The sequence below is a fragment of the Amyelois transitella genome, chromosome 7, assembly GCF_032362555.1.
Source record: "Amyelois transitella isolate CPQ chromosome 7, ilAmyTran1.1, whole genome shotgun sequence".
Lineage (NCBI taxonomy): Eukaryota > Metazoa > Arthropoda > Insecta > Lepidoptera > Pyralidae > Amyelois > Amyelois transitella.
Genome location: NC_083510.1, coordinates 3,213,741 through 3,233,633, shown reverse-complemented (window position 1 = coordinate 3,233,633; position 19,893 = coordinate 3,213,741). Strand labels below are relative to the sequence as shown.

At 34.1% G+C, this 19,893-nt stretch overlaps 1 protein-coding gene across 1 annotated transcript in view; it reads right to left on the bottom strand.

The window, feature by feature from the left end:
- The window catches only part of LOC106139431 (calcyphosin-like protein), a 41,742-nt gene extending 33,904 nt beyond the window's left edge, over positions 1–7,838 (bottom strand). The window contains exon 1 of the mRNA XM_013340874.2: positions 7,775–7,838. The gene's annotated coding sequence lies outside the window, so the exon portion shown is untranslated. The remainder of the gene's footprint in view (positions 1–7,774) is intronic.
- Between the last annotated feature and the right edge of the window lie 12,055 nt (positions 7,839–19,893).

The following is a 19,893-nucleotide window of genomic DNA, read 5'->3' as shown; positions in this document are numbered from 1 at the left end:
TAATCCCAAACCCTATTTCCTTTTGAACTGTTCAACAAAGGGCAACGGGCGAGCGAGATAAAAGGATTAAAATTTGTAAAATTTATCGCCATGCCAGGAATTAAACTCTGTCGGGTGTGAATGGGTCTGATTCGGTTGCGATTTTAAAGATTAGCTAATTTATGACGGTACCCGAGTGGCGTGTGGTTCCCGGCACCAATAGGAAAAAAATAGGACCACTCCATCTCTTTCCCGTGGATGTCGTAGAAGGAGACTAAGGGATAGGTTTATAAACTTGGGATTCTTCCTTATGGCGTCAGGCTAGCAACCTGTCACTATTTGAATCTCAATTCTATCATTAAGGCAAGCAGCCGAACGTGGCCTATTACTCTTTTTAAGACTGTCGGCTCTGTCTACTCCGCAATGGATATAAACGTGATTATATGTATGTATGTATGCGATAATGTTGAATCTGTGTGCCTTTGTTTTGATTAGTAATTAGTAATCACACACATCTAGGTTCCTCTCCAGGCGAGCTGAGGCCGCAACTTAATTAAAATTCTTTGCTTTATAGAGGTATTTCAATGCGATACGACGTGCCAAATTAGTGGTTAATCAATGGATGTTTCTTTTTATACAATTGTTAGAAAATAAAGCCTAATGTTCATCAAATTACGAAATCATTCTCGTTACAAGTTTTGTCCTATCATGAAATTATCCTAAAAAATCAAAATAACTTGATAGTTAGGACAGTTTTATTCAGTTTGGGTATTAATCAATTCAGGCATTCGATTTAAATTTACTTTAACCCTAAGCTTGGGTCACTCGCATTACCAGTATTAGGATGTACGTGACCCGAATATGAGCCTAAATGTCCCATTGGCAATAAATTCCGCCTAGGGCTGAGATTTCTTTATTTATTGTTTTGGATTGGCCATAGTGATAAGAGCTTATGTAAATAGCTTTCGGATACAAATTGATGATTTAGATATTTCGATTCTATAGGTAAGTATTTGGGCTTTATGAAATATTGTTTAATTTTTTTTCTTAATTGGCAACGTAAAGTATGATTAGTGATTCTTTTTGACAATTTGAATATAACCTTTGAGAGGTCAGATGTTTCCTAGGTCAAAACACATGTTTTGTTGTGATGAAGAACATACAAAATGTACCTACCATATTTTTTTTATTTAGAAACGAAATAACGATTTCGGTTTTGATTCGTATCATAAAAGATAATTAACTGTTATATTAATCTAAAAACCTTATTTCCACGCTATGGTCATTATTTATGAGATGGGTTAAGTCCCGATCGCATCTGACCACGTTATAAAAAACTTCCTACCTGGCCCTTCCCGCGATTAATAACATACACGATTTTTTCCTAAGTGGGTCGAATGGGATTAACGAATTTGTTTATTTTGAGTATAACCGTTTTATTTTTATGGTGTAAAAGTCATTAACTTTTGTAAGTATGGCGTTGCTCTACATTTTCAATGTATCTTTGAATAAAAAAATACTAGGCATATTTTCAACAGTATAAAAATTTTGCATAAAAATATACTTATATACATATAGCATAATATAGTAAATGACGCCTTATAATCACAACACAAAATGAAAGGTTAAATTGTAAACACTTAAGAAATTTATATCTGAGTGGAATGTGTTTTTTATGAATTGAAAATAGGATTGATAAAAGATAAATTTTAATCGCCAATATTTTCTTTTAATTAGGTTATTTATTCATTTAAACTTTATGCACGTAAAATGTACAACAGGTGCCACAAGGCATTCTCTTAAAAGATTATTTAATATAATAATATTTGCTTCTTTCTTACTTCACTTTACATAAGGAATAATATAATGACGTACGGAGATAATGATTACAGTCTAATAATTAATAGAGTAACAATACAGAAGTTGTCAAGGAAATTAAAACTTTACTCCTCCAAGTCTAATTACTTCAAAAATTTACCTAAACATATTATTCATTCTATTCTTGTAGTCTTACTACAGACTAATTTAAATTCATAAAGGTGTCTTGCTACTGATTAAATTCGCCAGACACCTTTCAGGGCGACCACAAACTCCTATCAGTACCCTTTCTAACTTGATTATACTCGTAGTACCTAATTTATCTAAGGACAGCTAATAAGTTAGTCTCACATTATGTCTGGGGCTTGCCCTTTGTATACCTAGTTAAGGAAGACTGAGTAGTTAAATTAAGCATGTGGGTGCGTTTTCATGTGCCCGAACTATACATAATGTATGTATAGTGTGAGATACATGGGCACAGTGTAAGCGTGCTTAATTTTAGTACTTATAACAACAGAATCAATTCTTCGACAGTTTCCGTTTTTCCAAATAAAAGGATACTTTAACTTGTGTTTAAAATATGTACATATATACTTATTTTCTTATAAATACCTAAGTTAGAAGCCTTTAAAATAATTGTGACGTCGTGCCGCCCTTTACCGCTCGGGCGCCCCGGTTTCTGCTCCTTTGGTCTACTTCAGCGCTCACCAAGTTAAGTGGCTCGCTATCAGCAGGCGGCTGCTTGTTGGATCGTGTCTATAGCTAAACCCACGCCCTTCTAAAAAAATGTTTAACAAGTCTTAATAAAGGTTGTCATGATTCTATGATTTTTTTTAAATGATCTCTCATCACTCTCGTTTTACCTAAACGTCACAAATTATGTTTATAAAATCATTCTGTTTTTCGTACAATTATTCAGTCTAACATAAAATAAGTTTTATTAAACCGAAAACCAATTGGGTACGGTCCACTCATTAAGTTGGAACAAACCGTAATAATAACAGCAATCAGCCTCTGTCAGTTATACGACTTTGATGAATTTGTTTACACAGAGACAATAACTTTATCTGCGTGCCTGATTGTATATTTATTCTTTATTCTAACAAACAACTCTAGAATTTGAAAGTAAATTATAAAGTCATTATAAGCATGTTAAGAAACGGTAAATGGAAAGATGAAGTCTCAGGAAAGAGGCATGACTTAATTTAAGTTTATGTTTAAATGTGTTGTAAAGTGTAGTACTTACAACAACAGTTAAAAATAGAATCATGTCATGCTTGTCATAGGAAGACAAGATACGCGCAAAAACATAACCCTTCGTTTGCAGTCGAGTAAAAACGCATGCATCAAAATACAAGAGGGCTGGTGTATGCAGATTGCATGAGTTTAAGGGTGTTTAACCGAGAATAAGATAGAGTCGTTTAGGCGCATTAGGACTAATTCTCATTATGGCAACCAACTCGCTAATGGACTACTTCTCATTATAGCCACTTCTCACTTGGGATACTTCTTGTTAGGGCAACATCCACTATCTACAGCTTATTATGAACAAAGTACAGCTTATAACCGAGTCATATACAAATTCAAGAATAAATAATTTCGAATCACTTCTTTTTCCCTTCTTTCTTCACCACACTCATAATATTCATTTAATGAACCAAGCATTTCTTGTAAATTTCTTTATATAAAAAAATCTGATACCCTCTTATTAGTTGGTCAAATTATCTTTTATTTTGTTCTGTAATTACATAAGAATTCTCAGACGGACACGCCAGTGATGCATTTATACGGAACACTATAAATTAAAACTACAAAATATTGAAAGTAAGGAATAACCCTTATTACAAAAAGAGAACTTCAAATATTTTTATTTATTTATATCTATACTTATAAATCATAAGTTTGTCATTTATTTCTGTCAATAGTAAATCAATGTTGCTGAATTTATTATAGGTACATACTTAGGAACGGGTAGCTTTCATAATAATTTTGCAACGAGATAAACTTAAGATATAGTATGTACCTACAGTACATTAGATCCATATAATCAACTCTCATAAATTAAGGTATGAAATATAAACATTTGGGTAGATATTCAATTCTTATTTTTGTGTTATTGTACTTCTAAATATTCGTTATTTTGAGACACAGGATGAAAAAATGGGATGGCGGCATTGAAGAATCAATTATATGGCCATCAGGGGGGAACAGGTTCCAGCCAAGATATGTAGTCCTAGCTCCCGTTGTACTCAGGTTATAAAGTTTGATGAGATCAGAAGATTGCACAATTTCTAGAACACACTTCTGCAGAAATTGATGTACCAGTAAGATGTCGACGGAATTTTAGTGGAAAAGAGTTTGGTTAAGCTGATCTATTAATATTTGTATAGATTATGAAATGTAAAAAATTATTTCACTGAGCCTACAAAAAAGTAGATAAGATATAGCTTACTATTCCTATGACTGTATCAACAAACTATTGGCACGTTTATATTTTAAGTATATCGTAAGTACAAAGAATTTTCTGATAACAGAGCCGCACAATTATTTTGAAAAATTTCCTTAAGTAATTTGTTATTGGTATTGGTCTTGTGCCGGTACCTAAGCATAAGTGATAGCCATATTGACTGTAGTTATAAGTATATGAGTAAGAAAAGGTAAACTTGATGTTGAACAACATTACCGCTGGGTTTTGCTCGTAAAACCTCCGGGTCCAAAGCAATTTGTTTCGCGTTAGGCCCCAAACCTACATTTTTTCCCCGGGTTTCGCCGCCCGGGGCTTCCAACCCTTCTCGAAGTCGGCATGATATTGCTTGGTATGGTACAATACATGCAGTTTGTTTTTGAGGCTAGAATAGAATAGATTTATTTTCAAAATTGGATACAAGGTGTCACTTATTAACGTCACGTCACTTATATCTAATTATAACTTCTACCGCTTCCAAAGCGCATGTGTAGAAGAAGCGGCGGAACAAACTATACTGCAGCTATTAACATTTGTTAGTAGGCTGAGGCTGCTAACAATTGTTTAAAAGTGGTTCGCTAGTCAAACGTAAAGGAAGTGAAGATTCAGATATAGATATAGATACAGTTGATGATGAAACGAATCGAATTATGGTAAAACGTTTAAGACTCTTAAATTGTAAATTACAAGAATGTTAAATTACAACATAGGTGATATAGACAGATTATTCGATCATTATACCATTTAACTAATTATGCCTGAAGCATAGAGAATCTCATGAAATCGTTGAAGTTCCATTGTAACTTTATAGAGTCAATATAGGGTCAATCAGTACAAAGTTCGTGATGTAAAAAAATCTTTATTTGTCTGCCTAGACATCGCATTCCCAAGTTATGGAGATAATGAAGTCAGCGTATCTTAAATGAATGTACCTAATTGTAATTTTTTTTTTCCATTTTTATCTCATGAAAAATCTTCCATTCCACCACGACATAAATTTACAAAAATTCAATGTATTTTCAAAGGCTTTATAGCCGGAGTGGCGCGAAAAAATACGTTTTATTTTCCCTTTCGTATCGCAAATGTACTCTAGTTGTTTTCCAAGTAACCTCCCAAAGTATTCACAAGCTTTCCCTTTGGTCCTTCTTGGTTTGAGTCGGATCATTTAGATGTTATACATATTTTAATAGCACTGTTTGAGAATCATGAATACTTTATTTACCAAGTTTGATTTAAATGATTACAATGAGTTAGTTCAATACAGTCAGTTGTGCTGGTCTCACTTTTATAAAATAAATATGTTAGTTTTTTTAATAAATTTTGTATGTGTAAATAATATAACGTAGGTATATTTCACTTACATAGTACCACCATACTTATCCCTTACATGGTAGACAGCCAATATTCATTAAAGTCAAAGTGGATTATTAAAAAAAAACAGTATCTCAAATTAGCTTTTACCCTTGATCAACTTTAATAATCTGCTAGAGAGGATAACAATCTGCCATCATTAAGCCATCCAATGTGAACTTTGAGTTTTGTGAACATTGGCTTTGTCTAACACGTAAGGGATAAGAGCGTGTATCTGGGTGTTTAAACATCTGAGAATTAGAATCCGAGAAATAAATGCTTATTTATTCATAAATAAATTTGGACAAATTAGAGACGAAAAAGGGTATAAAGAGGAACCAGCCGACATCTTCGGTGGAAACGCCGACTTTATTTATAGTCTGAACGTCGCGCGCATCGATCTCAAGTTGAGCCTCCCTTGATGGACTGGAAACTTTTGATTCGGAGTTTAAATCAGCCGGGAATCCATTGGCGGCTTTCGAGATCTGCAAATTGATGTTGTACAACTTGGCGACGCCAGAAGAAAACAAACAGTTTGAACATGAATTTAAGAAATAGAACAGAGAAATCAAAAATTTTTAATCTCTGTTAACTTTTTACAGAATAATTATAAAGTCCCTGGATCCTGTTAACATTTTACCCGTGCATTTTTACTTCTTTAATTTCTTTAAATGAAGTGTATAATACTGGGCAGATAAAAATAATATTTTGTTCCCCGAACTATTAATGGACTGAAAATTAAATCGTAAGAAGGAATTGAAAAAAAAACCGGGATCCAGTTAACATTTTACTGACAAAATTTCTTCAAATTATGCGTAAATACTGTCTACACGGGGAAATAGATTTATCTGTGAGAAAAATTCCGTGAAAAATTTTTACGAATTTTGGATGAGCGTAGACAGATATGTCAGTAACCTTTTGTGTAAATAAACTGATCTAAGAAACAACAGATTTTTTAACTAGTAAAGCACAAGTCACAAAGCAAAGAAATTCGTGACAAAAAATCCTATTTATAATATAATCATGAATGCCAAATTAAGCGAATATTACGCTTGAGCTAAGTTAATGGGGTGAATGTGCTGCTGCAAAATGATTTATTGGCCTGCATCGAAACAAATAATTGGTGATATGTTCCGACAGCTTTAATTGAATACTGATTGCTGTCTGTCATCCAAAGATTCATGATTTATTTGATTTTACATGCTACGTCACCTGCCTCCTGATATCAAAACTCCGAAATAGTACCCCAGAAATAATTGAACAAAGGAGACATTTCAGACTCAATAAGTCTGAAATGTCTCCTTTGGCATCCAAGGTTGAGTATAGGATCATTTATCTCTTTTATACTCGTATTAGATTAAATTACTCAATTAATATAGGAACAATAAATCTCTTTAAAAATCTTCTCATTCACTTTTGCGATATTCATATAAGTGCTACGAATATGACTCTCTGTCAACTACATATTAAACTCCTAAGTAAATAAGTACTTGACACATCTCAATTTGGCTACATTCAAAACTGAAACTTAATTAGACATCTGTTAGGAATATTTAACTCCTAAGTAACGTCGAGAGAGCCTATCTCAAATCAGCAATTGACTTAGCATAAAGTCCGCTTATAATTGAGGCAATTTGGCATCTCTCCTGATTCGAGTTATTAATGTCCGTCTTTAGGCTACCACGGAATGGTAGGGCAATAATTTTGTGCCTGGAATCATAATGGACCCAACTGTCCATGGAGACTGTAGTATTAATTTTAAAGATTACAATATTTAGGTAGTTTAAAGCGCTGCCGTAACTACAGTAAAATTGACTTCTTGACTTTGAAGTCCTCATTAATAGTATAGACTCATTCAGTAGTTATGAAATATTATTGATTAGGTTCCTATCTTTTTAAAAAAATTAAGCAATAAATAATAATAAATTCAAATTTAAGGCTTAAATAACTTATCCTATTATTCCACGTTAAGTGAAAAAGTCTATCTAAGTATTATTTCTTTACGGAAAAACTGTTGTGAATGTAACCAAAATTTTTATATCTTCTGGTTAACAGATTTAAGATAGTCTTTCGAATATAATTCAATGAAAATATGATCATCTTCCTAGATAGTTATTTCTCTCAATATTCTATTGTTATCAAAATGGAAATTTTTTAACTCACGGTCATCCTTAGGCGCGGCGTCACCCCTCACCAACAAGGCAACAGCAATCACTAGCACCACACGATTCATCTCTGCAGTCACTGCTCCAGTTAACTTAAACAGCTTTATATATAGGTGACCGCGAACACCCACGGTCCATCATTAACTTCATACGACACGGCCTTGGCAATTGAATAATCGCTAGCTGGTATTGTCATTGGGTCATGTATCATCTAGGTATATAGACAAAAGAGATGTTCCCACATGTGTAGTTTATACGAAAACTGGTTTGACATAACTTACCCCATAGTGGCAGCAATCCGTTGTTCATAACAAAAATACATTAAATCATTAATTTATCCTCCTAGCGAAAGTCCCTGCAGCATCTTCAGTCATTCAGTACCTCTCTGAAGAGTGCATAAGCGACTCTTACTCGTACCTGACCTCCGCAACGTTTACAGGAGAACCTAACCAATATTGAATCATGGATATACACATCCAGTTCCTGGATGTGCAAGTGTTCTCACGAAGAAAAGTATCGCAGTTAGTATACAAACTAATGCACATAATTCCAGTCTACATAACTATATTTTATGAATAAATGCAACATAACTAATAGAAGTTGAATGAAACGTTTTCCCCTCGTTATTGTTGGCTCCATCTTCTCCAGAATCGATTTGGATTCGATAATTATGTGTGTATGTATGTTTAAGCGCTTGTGTCATCTATCTATTTGTATATCTTTGGCTAGAATCATTGTATTGACCTGTGTCAGTGCCTACTCTTTTAGCGGTAATGCTGTTTTGATTCAGTTTACCGTCCAGATTGTTATCTTTCCCTGTGTTATTGTTCTATTTTATATGTGTGTTTATGCACTGGATATATATTTTATTTTGCGCTCGAGACGCAATAGTGAGTTTTGAATTATAAACTATAATTTTGAAGGGCTCAAATAATAGGTTAATTAATTCTTAAATTTATTAAGCTTCATAGCTGAAATTGGTAAATTAAATGCCTAGCTAATTTATGAAATTATAAGAGTAATAAAGTTGGGTTATGTTTAGTTAATTTATTGTCTACTTCAAAAACAAACTATAAATTGTCCTTACATAAGCTGCTCTTTTGCTCTAAAAACATACCAGAGCTTAAAAATACCTTCCTATTTATTCTAGTTCACAAGTAAATAAGTAAACATACAATAGAATGAGTCAACGCGTGTTGATGCAGATGAATGTGGTACTAAGTGCAAGACGGTGTAGCAGGGCCATTAGATCTTACCCTAGTTTCTGTACTTTTTCAATAAAAATAAAAATAAATTCATATATTTTCTTATCGTCTAAGTGGTTAAGGTTATAATTAAGGTGTCTGATGAAATAAATGTCTTGCAATCTGCTTTACGGTTGTACGCAAAAGAAGGAACTCAAAGACAACTCAGTGTGGTTCTTTTCCAAGGATTTCGTAAGAGGCGACAAAGGGAAAGGTTAATAAACTTGGGATTCTTCTTGTAGGCGATGGGCTAACAACCTGTCACTGTTCGAATCTCAATTTCATTATAAAACATTTTTGACCGTCTTTCAGTCTTTTCAAGGCTGTTGGTTCTTTTTGCCCCTCATGAGTTAAGATAAATAGTTAAAAATTAAATATACGTGATGATATTGGAGATAATTTGTATAAAATGCTATAAACTGAAGGCTTTAAGAAAGTCATTAAGTCTAACTTATTCCATAAAGGATTCCACAAGATGAGTGATGGCAAAATTTGTCAGACTTACCTTTGACAAATACCACTCAAGGAATTTTGTGATAAATGGTGAATGTCAAACAAAGCCCGACAAACATCACTCTGAAAATTTTTTGAGTTAATGATACCATGGTTTAAAGACTTTATTATTTTTGCTAATTTTCAGTATGGTTCATTTAGAAAAATCTTTGTCACTATAGACTAATAGTCCACTACTTACATGAATACATCATAAAACACTTGTGTAGTTTGGAGTTAGTGGACTGACAGCAGTGAGAAGGAACTTTGTTCTACAATCGATGCAGATTTTGTATAAAACCCAGTGGAATTACATGTCAAGCAGGTCAAACCCATTTTTTATCCTTTTATTCGAAAGGCCCAAACCGAAATAAAAACAAAGGATTTCCCAAATTGGTTTTCATTTGAACAGAGTTTTCGACCATTGTTCATTTCCAATTTACTCAACAATGAATAGCCTTGAGAATATTTAAAAAATCTAAACATATTTCATCACCCGGCGTCCCCCGGCGATTAATGTTTAAAGCTGCTTAGTCCACGCGAATCGATACAAATGCGTTGGCAACCATCTTTTGTTGTGGGGGATGTTAACCCCTCGTGCGAGCCGCCCCGCGTAGATACGCTCTGATGCGCGGTGTTTTTGTTTCATTTTCACCAAAAACGGAACATGGAGATTCGGGTGCTGTGACTTTGAATTTTTGTAATATCCGCTGTCTCCTGACTGTGCACTTACATTTTAAATTTTAATGTAGATATGAATATATGATTTTTAGGAGTATGGCATGGATGCGCAAATTAATCTTTAGATTTTTTTTTTTTGTATGAAAGAAAACATCAAGTAATCGTTTAACTAGTTTTAATTGCATCCTACAATATACAATGGTACCTAAAAACTCTTATGGTATACTTTAAGTTACTTAAAATGTGTTGTCAGAAACTTAGTGGAAATATGTAGATGTCTTAGTTAGTAGGTAAATTATAAGGTACATAATTTCTTGGGTTTGGTAAACCCTGGACTGGCAAACTTTTTACACGAAGGGACTCCCGTCTGACCTCCGCAACCTTTGCCTAGCCGAAGCTTAGCTAGAACCTAGCCTATTTTAGATCATGATAAAAGATGCAATAGATAAACTTATATACCTATAACAATAAACTTATATACATTACGCCTATTTCAAGAGGGATGGCGTACGAATAAAATTACTTACGATTTATGATCATAAATCTCTTGATTCGTTGTTTAGTATTGTGGAATTCCAAATGTTGACCATTAAAAGTTACCAAATTTTATTTTTCTTTACCCCTGGCGCGTGCCAGCCGAACTTGGGCCATAACTCTGCCGGGAAGTCTTTACAAGTTAAACTGAATGTTTTCACAAAACTCGCTGGTTGTATACGTTTTATGGCTTCGAGCATCCGGCTGCAGAATGAGTCATGGAGTAATCGATGTTCTGAACAGAGCAAAGAACGATTCTTATATGCTTGGGCGATGATAGATCTACATTTTATTATTCCTACGAAAGTATAGCAGTCCTCAAAATACATGGTCCCTAAGAGTAACACAGGTTGAAATACGGAAATGAGGGCTTTGTCAGATTTATGAATCAATTAAGTAAAATTAGCAAAAAGAAAAATATTTAATTAGTTTCGGTTCAGCTAAACTTTTCAAATTGATACGGGTTTATTATACAAATTTTCAAGATTAGCTCGTGTAAAACCTATTCGGTCGGTAAAGTTTTTTTTTTACATATATATAAAACATTACAAAGCGACAGCTAAGTTTGAACATATGTATGATCATTTGAGAGTCAATTAATAAAATAATTATGTTTTACGGAAACCTAGTAATGTTTCATACATTTTTTGGCGCCGAGTCTACGAAATGCGTCACGTAGAATGTCACAGCTGTGGTGCGATGCGAGGTTGCCCGAAGATATTGAATTTTTTTTATCAAACCACCCCTTGTCATAAGTGTTACATACATAACAAAGGAAATTGTACTGTCATTTGCTCTCCGTCAGAGTATTCAAATAAAATTTAATAAAATATTTGTAATTTGTCCACAACATAATAATCACTATATATGCTATATATTGCGGGTATACAATGTAAAATGAGAATAAGAAAATTGGCGAAAAAAATAGTTGTCAAAGTCAGATTACAATTTAAAATTTTCTTTGTCTACTTATTTCTTAGTTTCGTAAGCTTCGCTATTCCTGTCTTCCGAATCGGCAGTGAGTAATCCAGGCGATATTCCTGTCATTTGTCACTGTTCCCGGGGACTGCGGTCCTGTCTACATCTACATGTATGTGTCGGGTATCCACTTAATCCATACCTATCACAAATTGAACCCCACGTCACCCATGTCTGAAATCTTGTATTGTTAATATTTATGTTATATATGGTATTTTTCGATCGGCACTATTTTGCGGCGGCATATTTGAAAATAAGCTTTGTGTTAGAAGAAAAATAGATTCGTTGTAAACTAAAATTTTAATTTTTGATGCCAAAAACGTAAGTTTGTTTTTTTTGTAATATCTTTATTGCACAGAATTTAGTTAAAAGACATACTAGCAGTTACAAGAAGTATTATCAGGATAACGATTAATCAAGATTTTTGCATAAAAAATGTTTTATAACATACAGTTTGAATCCGCAAAGGCTGCATAAGTATATCATTAAAAAAAAAAACAATTTAAAATTTAAAACGACTAAGTTATAATTTTCGCGTACTGGTCCATTACTTGGACTATACTACTGTTTGTAAGTGCTAAACTTTTTATTGCGGACTTGAACAGCGAGACTAGGGTATTTTGACCCCACGGCAGTAAAAATGTTTTTGTGGGACATACGGAGAGTGTAATACAGATAGGGATGCGGAGGCTTAGAGCTCGGGGATTTTGCTATTTTCGGGATCACTAATGTGTTGATTTGTTGATATTTCTGATAGAGGTTGATAAGCCTCAGTGGGGGAATTTGATAAGTTTGCTCTGAAGATAAGGATAATAGGACTTATACATGACTCAATTTTATTGAAAATATAGACTAGGTATCTCTCTCCTGAAGACATATTCTATCTTAAAATGCTAAAATTCCTCAAAACATGTCTTATATTTTTTTAATTTACGCTTTAAAACAAAAATACGTTATATTATAATTTTGTAACTAACTGTCTGATTTACCGACACTGAACCGATTTGATGAAATTTGGTACAAAGACAGTTCAAATATAATACCAGATCACTGACTTTGAATTATTTCGATTCCTCTCGTAAGTAGTCGAAGTTGCACATGGCTTCATCTCGCCAAAGAACGCAGTCACTTCGCTTTTTGCACCGAAGCCACCCCGAACGGCCTCGTTAATTCGTCTCGGTAAGACCCCGGTAGCACTAACTAATCGTATTACTACGTCTCGTGTGCATTTGCTTAAATGGACCCCCGCCAATGACGGGTTTAGTCTCCTTAGATCCACTTAGAAAAAAAAATTATATAAGTATTTATTTTTCAGAGCTCTACTATGTTTTCTTGTTGCTCTATTATGTAATAATTTTTTTTCATTTTAAAATTAAGTGCGATTGACCTTAATGATAAAAAAATTTGGTCTCAATCAGTACCCGCAAGTTTAAATAATTGTTTTTCACTCTTGCCTTAAAAATCCCTAAATCATAGGTATATTTCAAAAAAGGGAATCACGGTGAGAATCCCGTAACTTGATGATGCATATTTTAGTTAAAAAAGATTTTTTTAAGAAACAACATTGCACACATTTCATGTATTTATCCAAATTTCTACTATTCCGACCAACACACACATTAATGACACTGTCATATGAACAATGAATGCATGAAGCGCAAGCTCTGCTGCCACAAAATGCCTAGAGAATTAATCGCAGCAGTCGCATGCGGGATTTAAACATTTGGATTAGAACTTACATACATTACAAGGTAAAACCCCTTGATTTTTGGTAATTATAATTTAGATAGAAATGATAAAGATAATAGTATTCCCTATAACGTTGTATCTTTATACAAAAACTTTTCTAAGTGATAACATTAAGTTTTAACTGCCTCGGTGGCGCAGCGGTAGTGCGCTTGTCCGCGATACCGGAGGTTCGAATCCCAGTCAGGGCATGATATGAAACGAACTTTCTCTGATTGGCCTTGGTCTTGGATGTTTATCTTTATGAGTATTTATTATAAATTATAGTAACCGTTGAGTTAGTATCACGTAACACAAGTCTCCAACTTACTTCGAGGCTGACTCAATCTGTGTAATCTGTCCCGTATATACGAGTATTTTTATTTTATTAAACATGGTTTTTAAAATGCTGACACCGAAAACGTTTTTATGCAATCAAATTATTTTAAACGCACCCCGGGAATCCCCAAATATCGAATCTATGAAGTGGAAAGGGTATTATTATTCACTTTTTCGCAAGGGTCGAATCTGTGGCACAATAGAGCACACTGTGACTTCGATCATTTGCAAAAGAACTTCCATCTTGCGAAGTTTTACGAGTAATTTTTATGTGCATTTAACGCGCAATTTAATGCCCCATTTGTTACAAGGGCTTTACCGTATTCAATGACTTTGGAAACGATCAGATAATAGAACATGATCTTATTTCACTTGTCATAGTGTAAGAATTCATATTTCACTGGTTTTATAGCCTCTTAGCAATTACTTATCAGCAAAAAAATAAAATAAGGATGTTAGACAAAACCGTTTTTACGCTAAAATGCAAAAGATATCTATCACTTTATTCAAGGGAAATATCATTTGTTTCTCATTAAAAAAAATAATGGATTTTGAAGCTTATGTTATGAACTTCACACACGCACCTGTTTTGCCGTTATCATTCTCTCTTAGTGCGTTAATATACTTTCCAAGAAACATACATTCTGCCAACTTACAGCTTCATACACGTATAGTTTGGCTGTAAACCACTAAGTAAAGAGTTTTCAACAATTTAGTAATAATTATTCATATAGTTTTAACAACTTCAATTAATTGTTTCAGGTTTCAATACTACATATCGGATTTGATTTAAAGCTCCTACCTTTGTTTACAAGGTAAGTTTTCATATATTCAAAACATTTTTTTTTTCAGTGAGATCTGAGAGAGTAAACATGATATATATAGATGAAGGTGTGTGTACATTATATAGGTCTATACTTAAAAGAGTTACAGCTTTAATTCATGGAGTGTAGAAATAATGGTATTCTCATCTTGTGACTCAGACAAACAACATATAGCTTAGATATATACACTGTCTGGCTGTGCGTGGTACGGCGTGAGTCATTCACAATTATCGGGGGGTCAATGGGGTGAACACCCTCTACCCCCGAATTAAAATTAAAATTCCAAACGTCATCCGATATAATAGACGGTCCGAAATTTGAATAGATAAATACATTTGGGGTGCTTGTTTGTAAAGTATTGATTTTTATTGCAGAGTGAAAATAAATATTGACACTTATCAATTTTGCTGTTTTTTATTCATATACGTTGACGACTTGATTGGCGCTGGTTCCAGATTCGATTCGGACGGGACATGATGAACTAACTTTTTCTGATTAACTAAAGTAACATATGGCATCGTTGCGTTATTATTCCATGACGAAATTCCCGAACTTTCTCTGGAACTAACTCAATTTGTATTATTTACATACATACCTACAAACATAAGTCACGCGTCTTTCCCGAAGGGGTAGGCAGAGACTATTATGTAATTTACTGAACTTTTGCTATTATTAAATAATATGGTTTGGTGTTGTTCGCATTTTTTCACTATGTAAGAAAAGAGTCCTGAATATTATAAACCAGCCAGTTACAAAAAAAATGTCCAACAACCTCATCCAATTTTAGTTTCTTCCTCCAAAAGTTTTTCTATCGAAATATTTTAAAATTATCATCAGACGAAGAACTTGTGAAAAACTTTGGAACAACTTTAAAGATACTACAATACTTTTTCTCTGACAACGGCACTAAATAATCTTGTGAAGTTAAATTAAACGAATACTTAAATGTTCTCTGTTAAGTAATTGGTACGCGCAAGAATTGGATGTAAGGAGAGTTAAATTGTGAATAATTCATTGTTAGATAATAATACCTTTGTCGGGTTTCATGAAAATATTATTTTTCTTTTAATAAATTTTTAGTTTTGTCTGTCATAACATGCAATAGAACTACAGAGATAATTACACACTTGCATAACTAAAGAAATGTACGCATCTATAATGCGTATGTAGATATAGATCCAAAAGTCCTGAAAAGACTGATTAAGAGATTGAAATACAAGGAGTATGTTTTGTATTTTTTATTTTTATTATTAGCACTTGGAATACAGACAATTATCGTATCGCAATTGTCCACTATTCATTGTTCGAAGTGAAACCTCGGGCCAGAGCATATATTAAATGTAGCATATTTGTCGTGGGTCAGTGGTCGCTAATGACAGGGGGTCAGGTTTCCAAGCTTTCCACTGTACTGTGAAAACAACATGGCGCCTAATTGCCGAGATTCACAGCTACCAGCCGAGCGTCATGGCGGCTGATTGATTATTATTGTCCATAATCGCTTGTCTGACTTGCTGCTAAATGCAACGCGGAGCGAGGAAGGCTGGGTTCCTACTCTTGGTGGTTAATTCAACTTTGTGGGCCGGAGTAAAAGAGTTCCTATCTTATATGAATAAGTAATATTATTTTTTATGTGACTACTTCACAGATATTGCAAGGGTCAGACGGGAGACATACATACAGTCACGTCTTTTCCTTTCGGGGCAGACAGAGCCAACAGTCTTGAAAAGACTGAAAGGCCAAGTTCAGCTGTAGTACAGACAGGAGACGCTTCGGGTAAAAGATTTAATTAACTTACCCAATACAGGGTGGTGGTCAGACTTCTTTCTGGTGAAGTAGGATGCAACCGCGGTTAACGCCAGTTGGATGGGGATTTTAGTTCGTTCACTTCAAAATGTTCTTCATGTATTGAGCTAACTCTTATCGGTGGAATTGTTGTTATAGAGTAGAGAAATTCCTCGTATATTGATCAAGTTAAATTCCTTTTACTTAAGTCCTAAAAATATGCAAAACGGATATTCATTATCAGGTATATAAGTATACTTACAGCGTCTCGCAGGCTAAGAATACCATAACCAATTTGGAACTCCGACCGGCCGCTGTTTGGCACGCAATCTCTGTCCGCTGCAAGTTTCGTCACGCAAGTCTGGTGGGCTCTTTGCACACTATGCTACTAAAATTCAATCAACAACATGAAAAACTAAGAAAGAAGCTTTCGGGAAAAGAATCTATTCGGAAACGATGATTATAAGAATACTCTTTTAATTAAATCTTTCACTTCATACTCGTAGGCGCCATTAGATACTCGTATGCCAGTAATCTTGACGTTGACATTTTATTCTCTATTGTGGGCTAGTTATTTAAAAATTATGTACAAATTGTTAATAGTAACCGTCATCAAACTAGCGTAGCGCCCCGGCTGCGGTCTATAACCACGAACTAGGAATGAAACATACATTATATATCATATCCCACACGGGAAAGAGCAACAATCACAAAAAGGTGAAAGGCCACGTTCAGTTGGATATATAAAAAAGGAGGGAAAAGTTGATATATTTACATATCATATTACCTGAATTAATTTGTCTATTCCGATACCTGATTTACTAGGTAAAAGTCAAACACCTTACTGATCTAGTAGCAATTCTAAGTAGTCAAGTGTGAGAATAGCCTTATCATTAGCTTTGCTTGATTTGACTTACCAAAACCGCACCGTCAGGGTGTCGGAGGCATCGGCAAAATTACTATGAAATTAACTACTTCGGAGAATCGGCTGTTACTTTAACAGTTCATGTGGAAAGCGAGCCAAACTTAACTCGAACTTGATCTTACGTTCGTCTTTAAGGAAGTAGTTAAAGTATATTTCGGAGACTGTTCGAATCCACAGATCAAATTACGAGTAACTTTTAGTATTTGGTACATATATTCCTTCATGAACCTATTTATTTTAGACTCATTGTGTAACAAGAATTTCATACAGCTTATTATTTCCAAATCAAAAACACTGACTTCAAAAGGTATATCAATGCATCTAGATAAACTAGAGACCCGTACAAGTTTGACACAGCCACAGTTGTCAGCCACGCATTCACACACAACGTGAGCAGAATACCAAACGCAATGTCCTTGGGTCAAGCATAACTTAAGGAGAGTTGCAGATATACCTTGACACCTTAAAAAGATGAGCTTGCATGAAGAGAGTGATGATGTGATGTGGACGAAGCCAGGAAGTATGCTGGGATCTATGGACCAAAAGGTATGAGTGGAAAGACGTTGTCTCTGCCATTATTTTCGAGAAAGAGGCCTGTTTTATGTATTCTCAGTTTGAGAACTTCAAATCTAAATCAGGTTTCTCTGCGATTTCTTAAAAAAGTTTCCGCCAGAAAAAAGTTTTCTTTTCCTTTTCAAGTTTCTGCGGCGTAGGCAGCCTTTTTACGCTAGATATTTTGTAACTCGGGAATCTATGTTCGGTTATTCTTGGTCCTGTACGACCGACGAGACAGGTTCGGAATTTATGATAAACCTTTGACGAGTACGTGTAACTCTTGGAGATTTATTCTTTGAAATTTACTACTGCTAGTAGCGTAATTTTGATTTATACTTTGAAGGTGGTAACTTTAAACGTGTAAACTTGAAGGAACGTAATTTCTCTAATTTGCAAGGGAGATATTACAAAGTCATTAATTTTGTTTTCTTCTGCGCTGTTATTTCTGTATTATGGCCTCTAAGATTATTTAATCCTTTTTGATTCTACCTAGTTAAAAAGTCTTTTCGTTTTCATCCCTAAGTAATCCTTCTATTATATCGATAGGTGTATCGTCCTGTAAAGTTAATATTTTTAACTTAACATTGCTATACCTATGTTCCCAAAAATAGTGCAAATTGGCAAAAGCTTTGAAAGTTTTTACCTAACGACAGCACTTACAAAAGGACTTTTGGAAGACAAATGGCTCTGAGGACAGTGCTCTGAGCATTTCGAGTGACAAATCTGTCCCCAGAGCTACACAACAGCCAAAAAATAGAAGTGTCTTTATTTACTTTTCACACGTATTTTATTGCAAAAGGTAAACGGTGGTAGGTATATATCACAATTTGTTGGGAACTTTTAGTGCACTTTTAATATATAAAAAAAATACTTCTACAAACTAAACTGTTTCTTTTTTGTCTTATGTCCTTACTTCAAATAAAAATACCCATTACCATACCCATGATGTTTTTTTGTTTACATACCAAATTTATTTTATTTTATTAATACAGTCCACCTTTTTACAACCATAGACGTAACTCTGATGACTACATTTTAAAAATATTTATACTATTTTGACAGAATATACTTAAATGCAAACATGCATCAATATTGAATTAAATAAAAGCACAAAAATTATTTGCATTCATGTAATGAAAAAACACAGATACAGTATCTGTAGGTCTCAACATTTTGTTGCAGGTCCTTATTGTTCGCAAGTATTCACAGCGAAGACATATTCCAGAACAATTTCAAATTTTCGAGATTGGAACATATCTCGCATAAGATTGTTCTTTTGACTGGTACATTTGTTAACATTTTCAAATAAAGAATTGTTCAAATGGAGTAATAGTTTGTTGTCTTAGTTTTTTCCTATACTTACGTACCATTCTCTCAGTTATATGGAAGCTTGGGGTTTGCTAGGTTAATGACATCAATATTACTTTTCTGTATTCCTTTTTTGTATTGTACTGTCTCAATGTGTAACGGTCATAGAATGGGCATAATTTAATGCCTGATAGTGTTTGATAAAATGTTATGTTAAAAAAGAAATTAAACGCTAAAGCCAACGTTACAAAACCTAGCCTCTGTCCAGGAGGGGTAGGAAGAGACTATATGAACACATTCATAAATCTCTTCATGCACGCTCATTAAAAACCGTACCTATTAAAAATGATAACTTTAAAATGTCATAACTTGCAAGATATTAATAACTTTAATCAAGTTTATATCATACACGTTTACAATGAACTCGTATACGATAAAGTGAGGCAATTAAGGCCGAGTTCACACAAGACAGGTTCCCAGCGTTTCCTGCCGTTCCCAGGCATCGAACCGAGACGACACCGGTCCTAACGCATGATTGTCTTACCACTAAGGGACTGGGATCATTTTATGTGTAATAAGTAATACCATTGCATATATCGATGGCTCCCAAGTATACTATCGTATGTCTTAAAATGTAACTTTACAGGAGAAGCGATTGAACGTGTTAGAGTGTGTAGTTCCTGTAAATTTTAAGCTAGACACATGATTTTTTTTCTACAATTACTTGAAG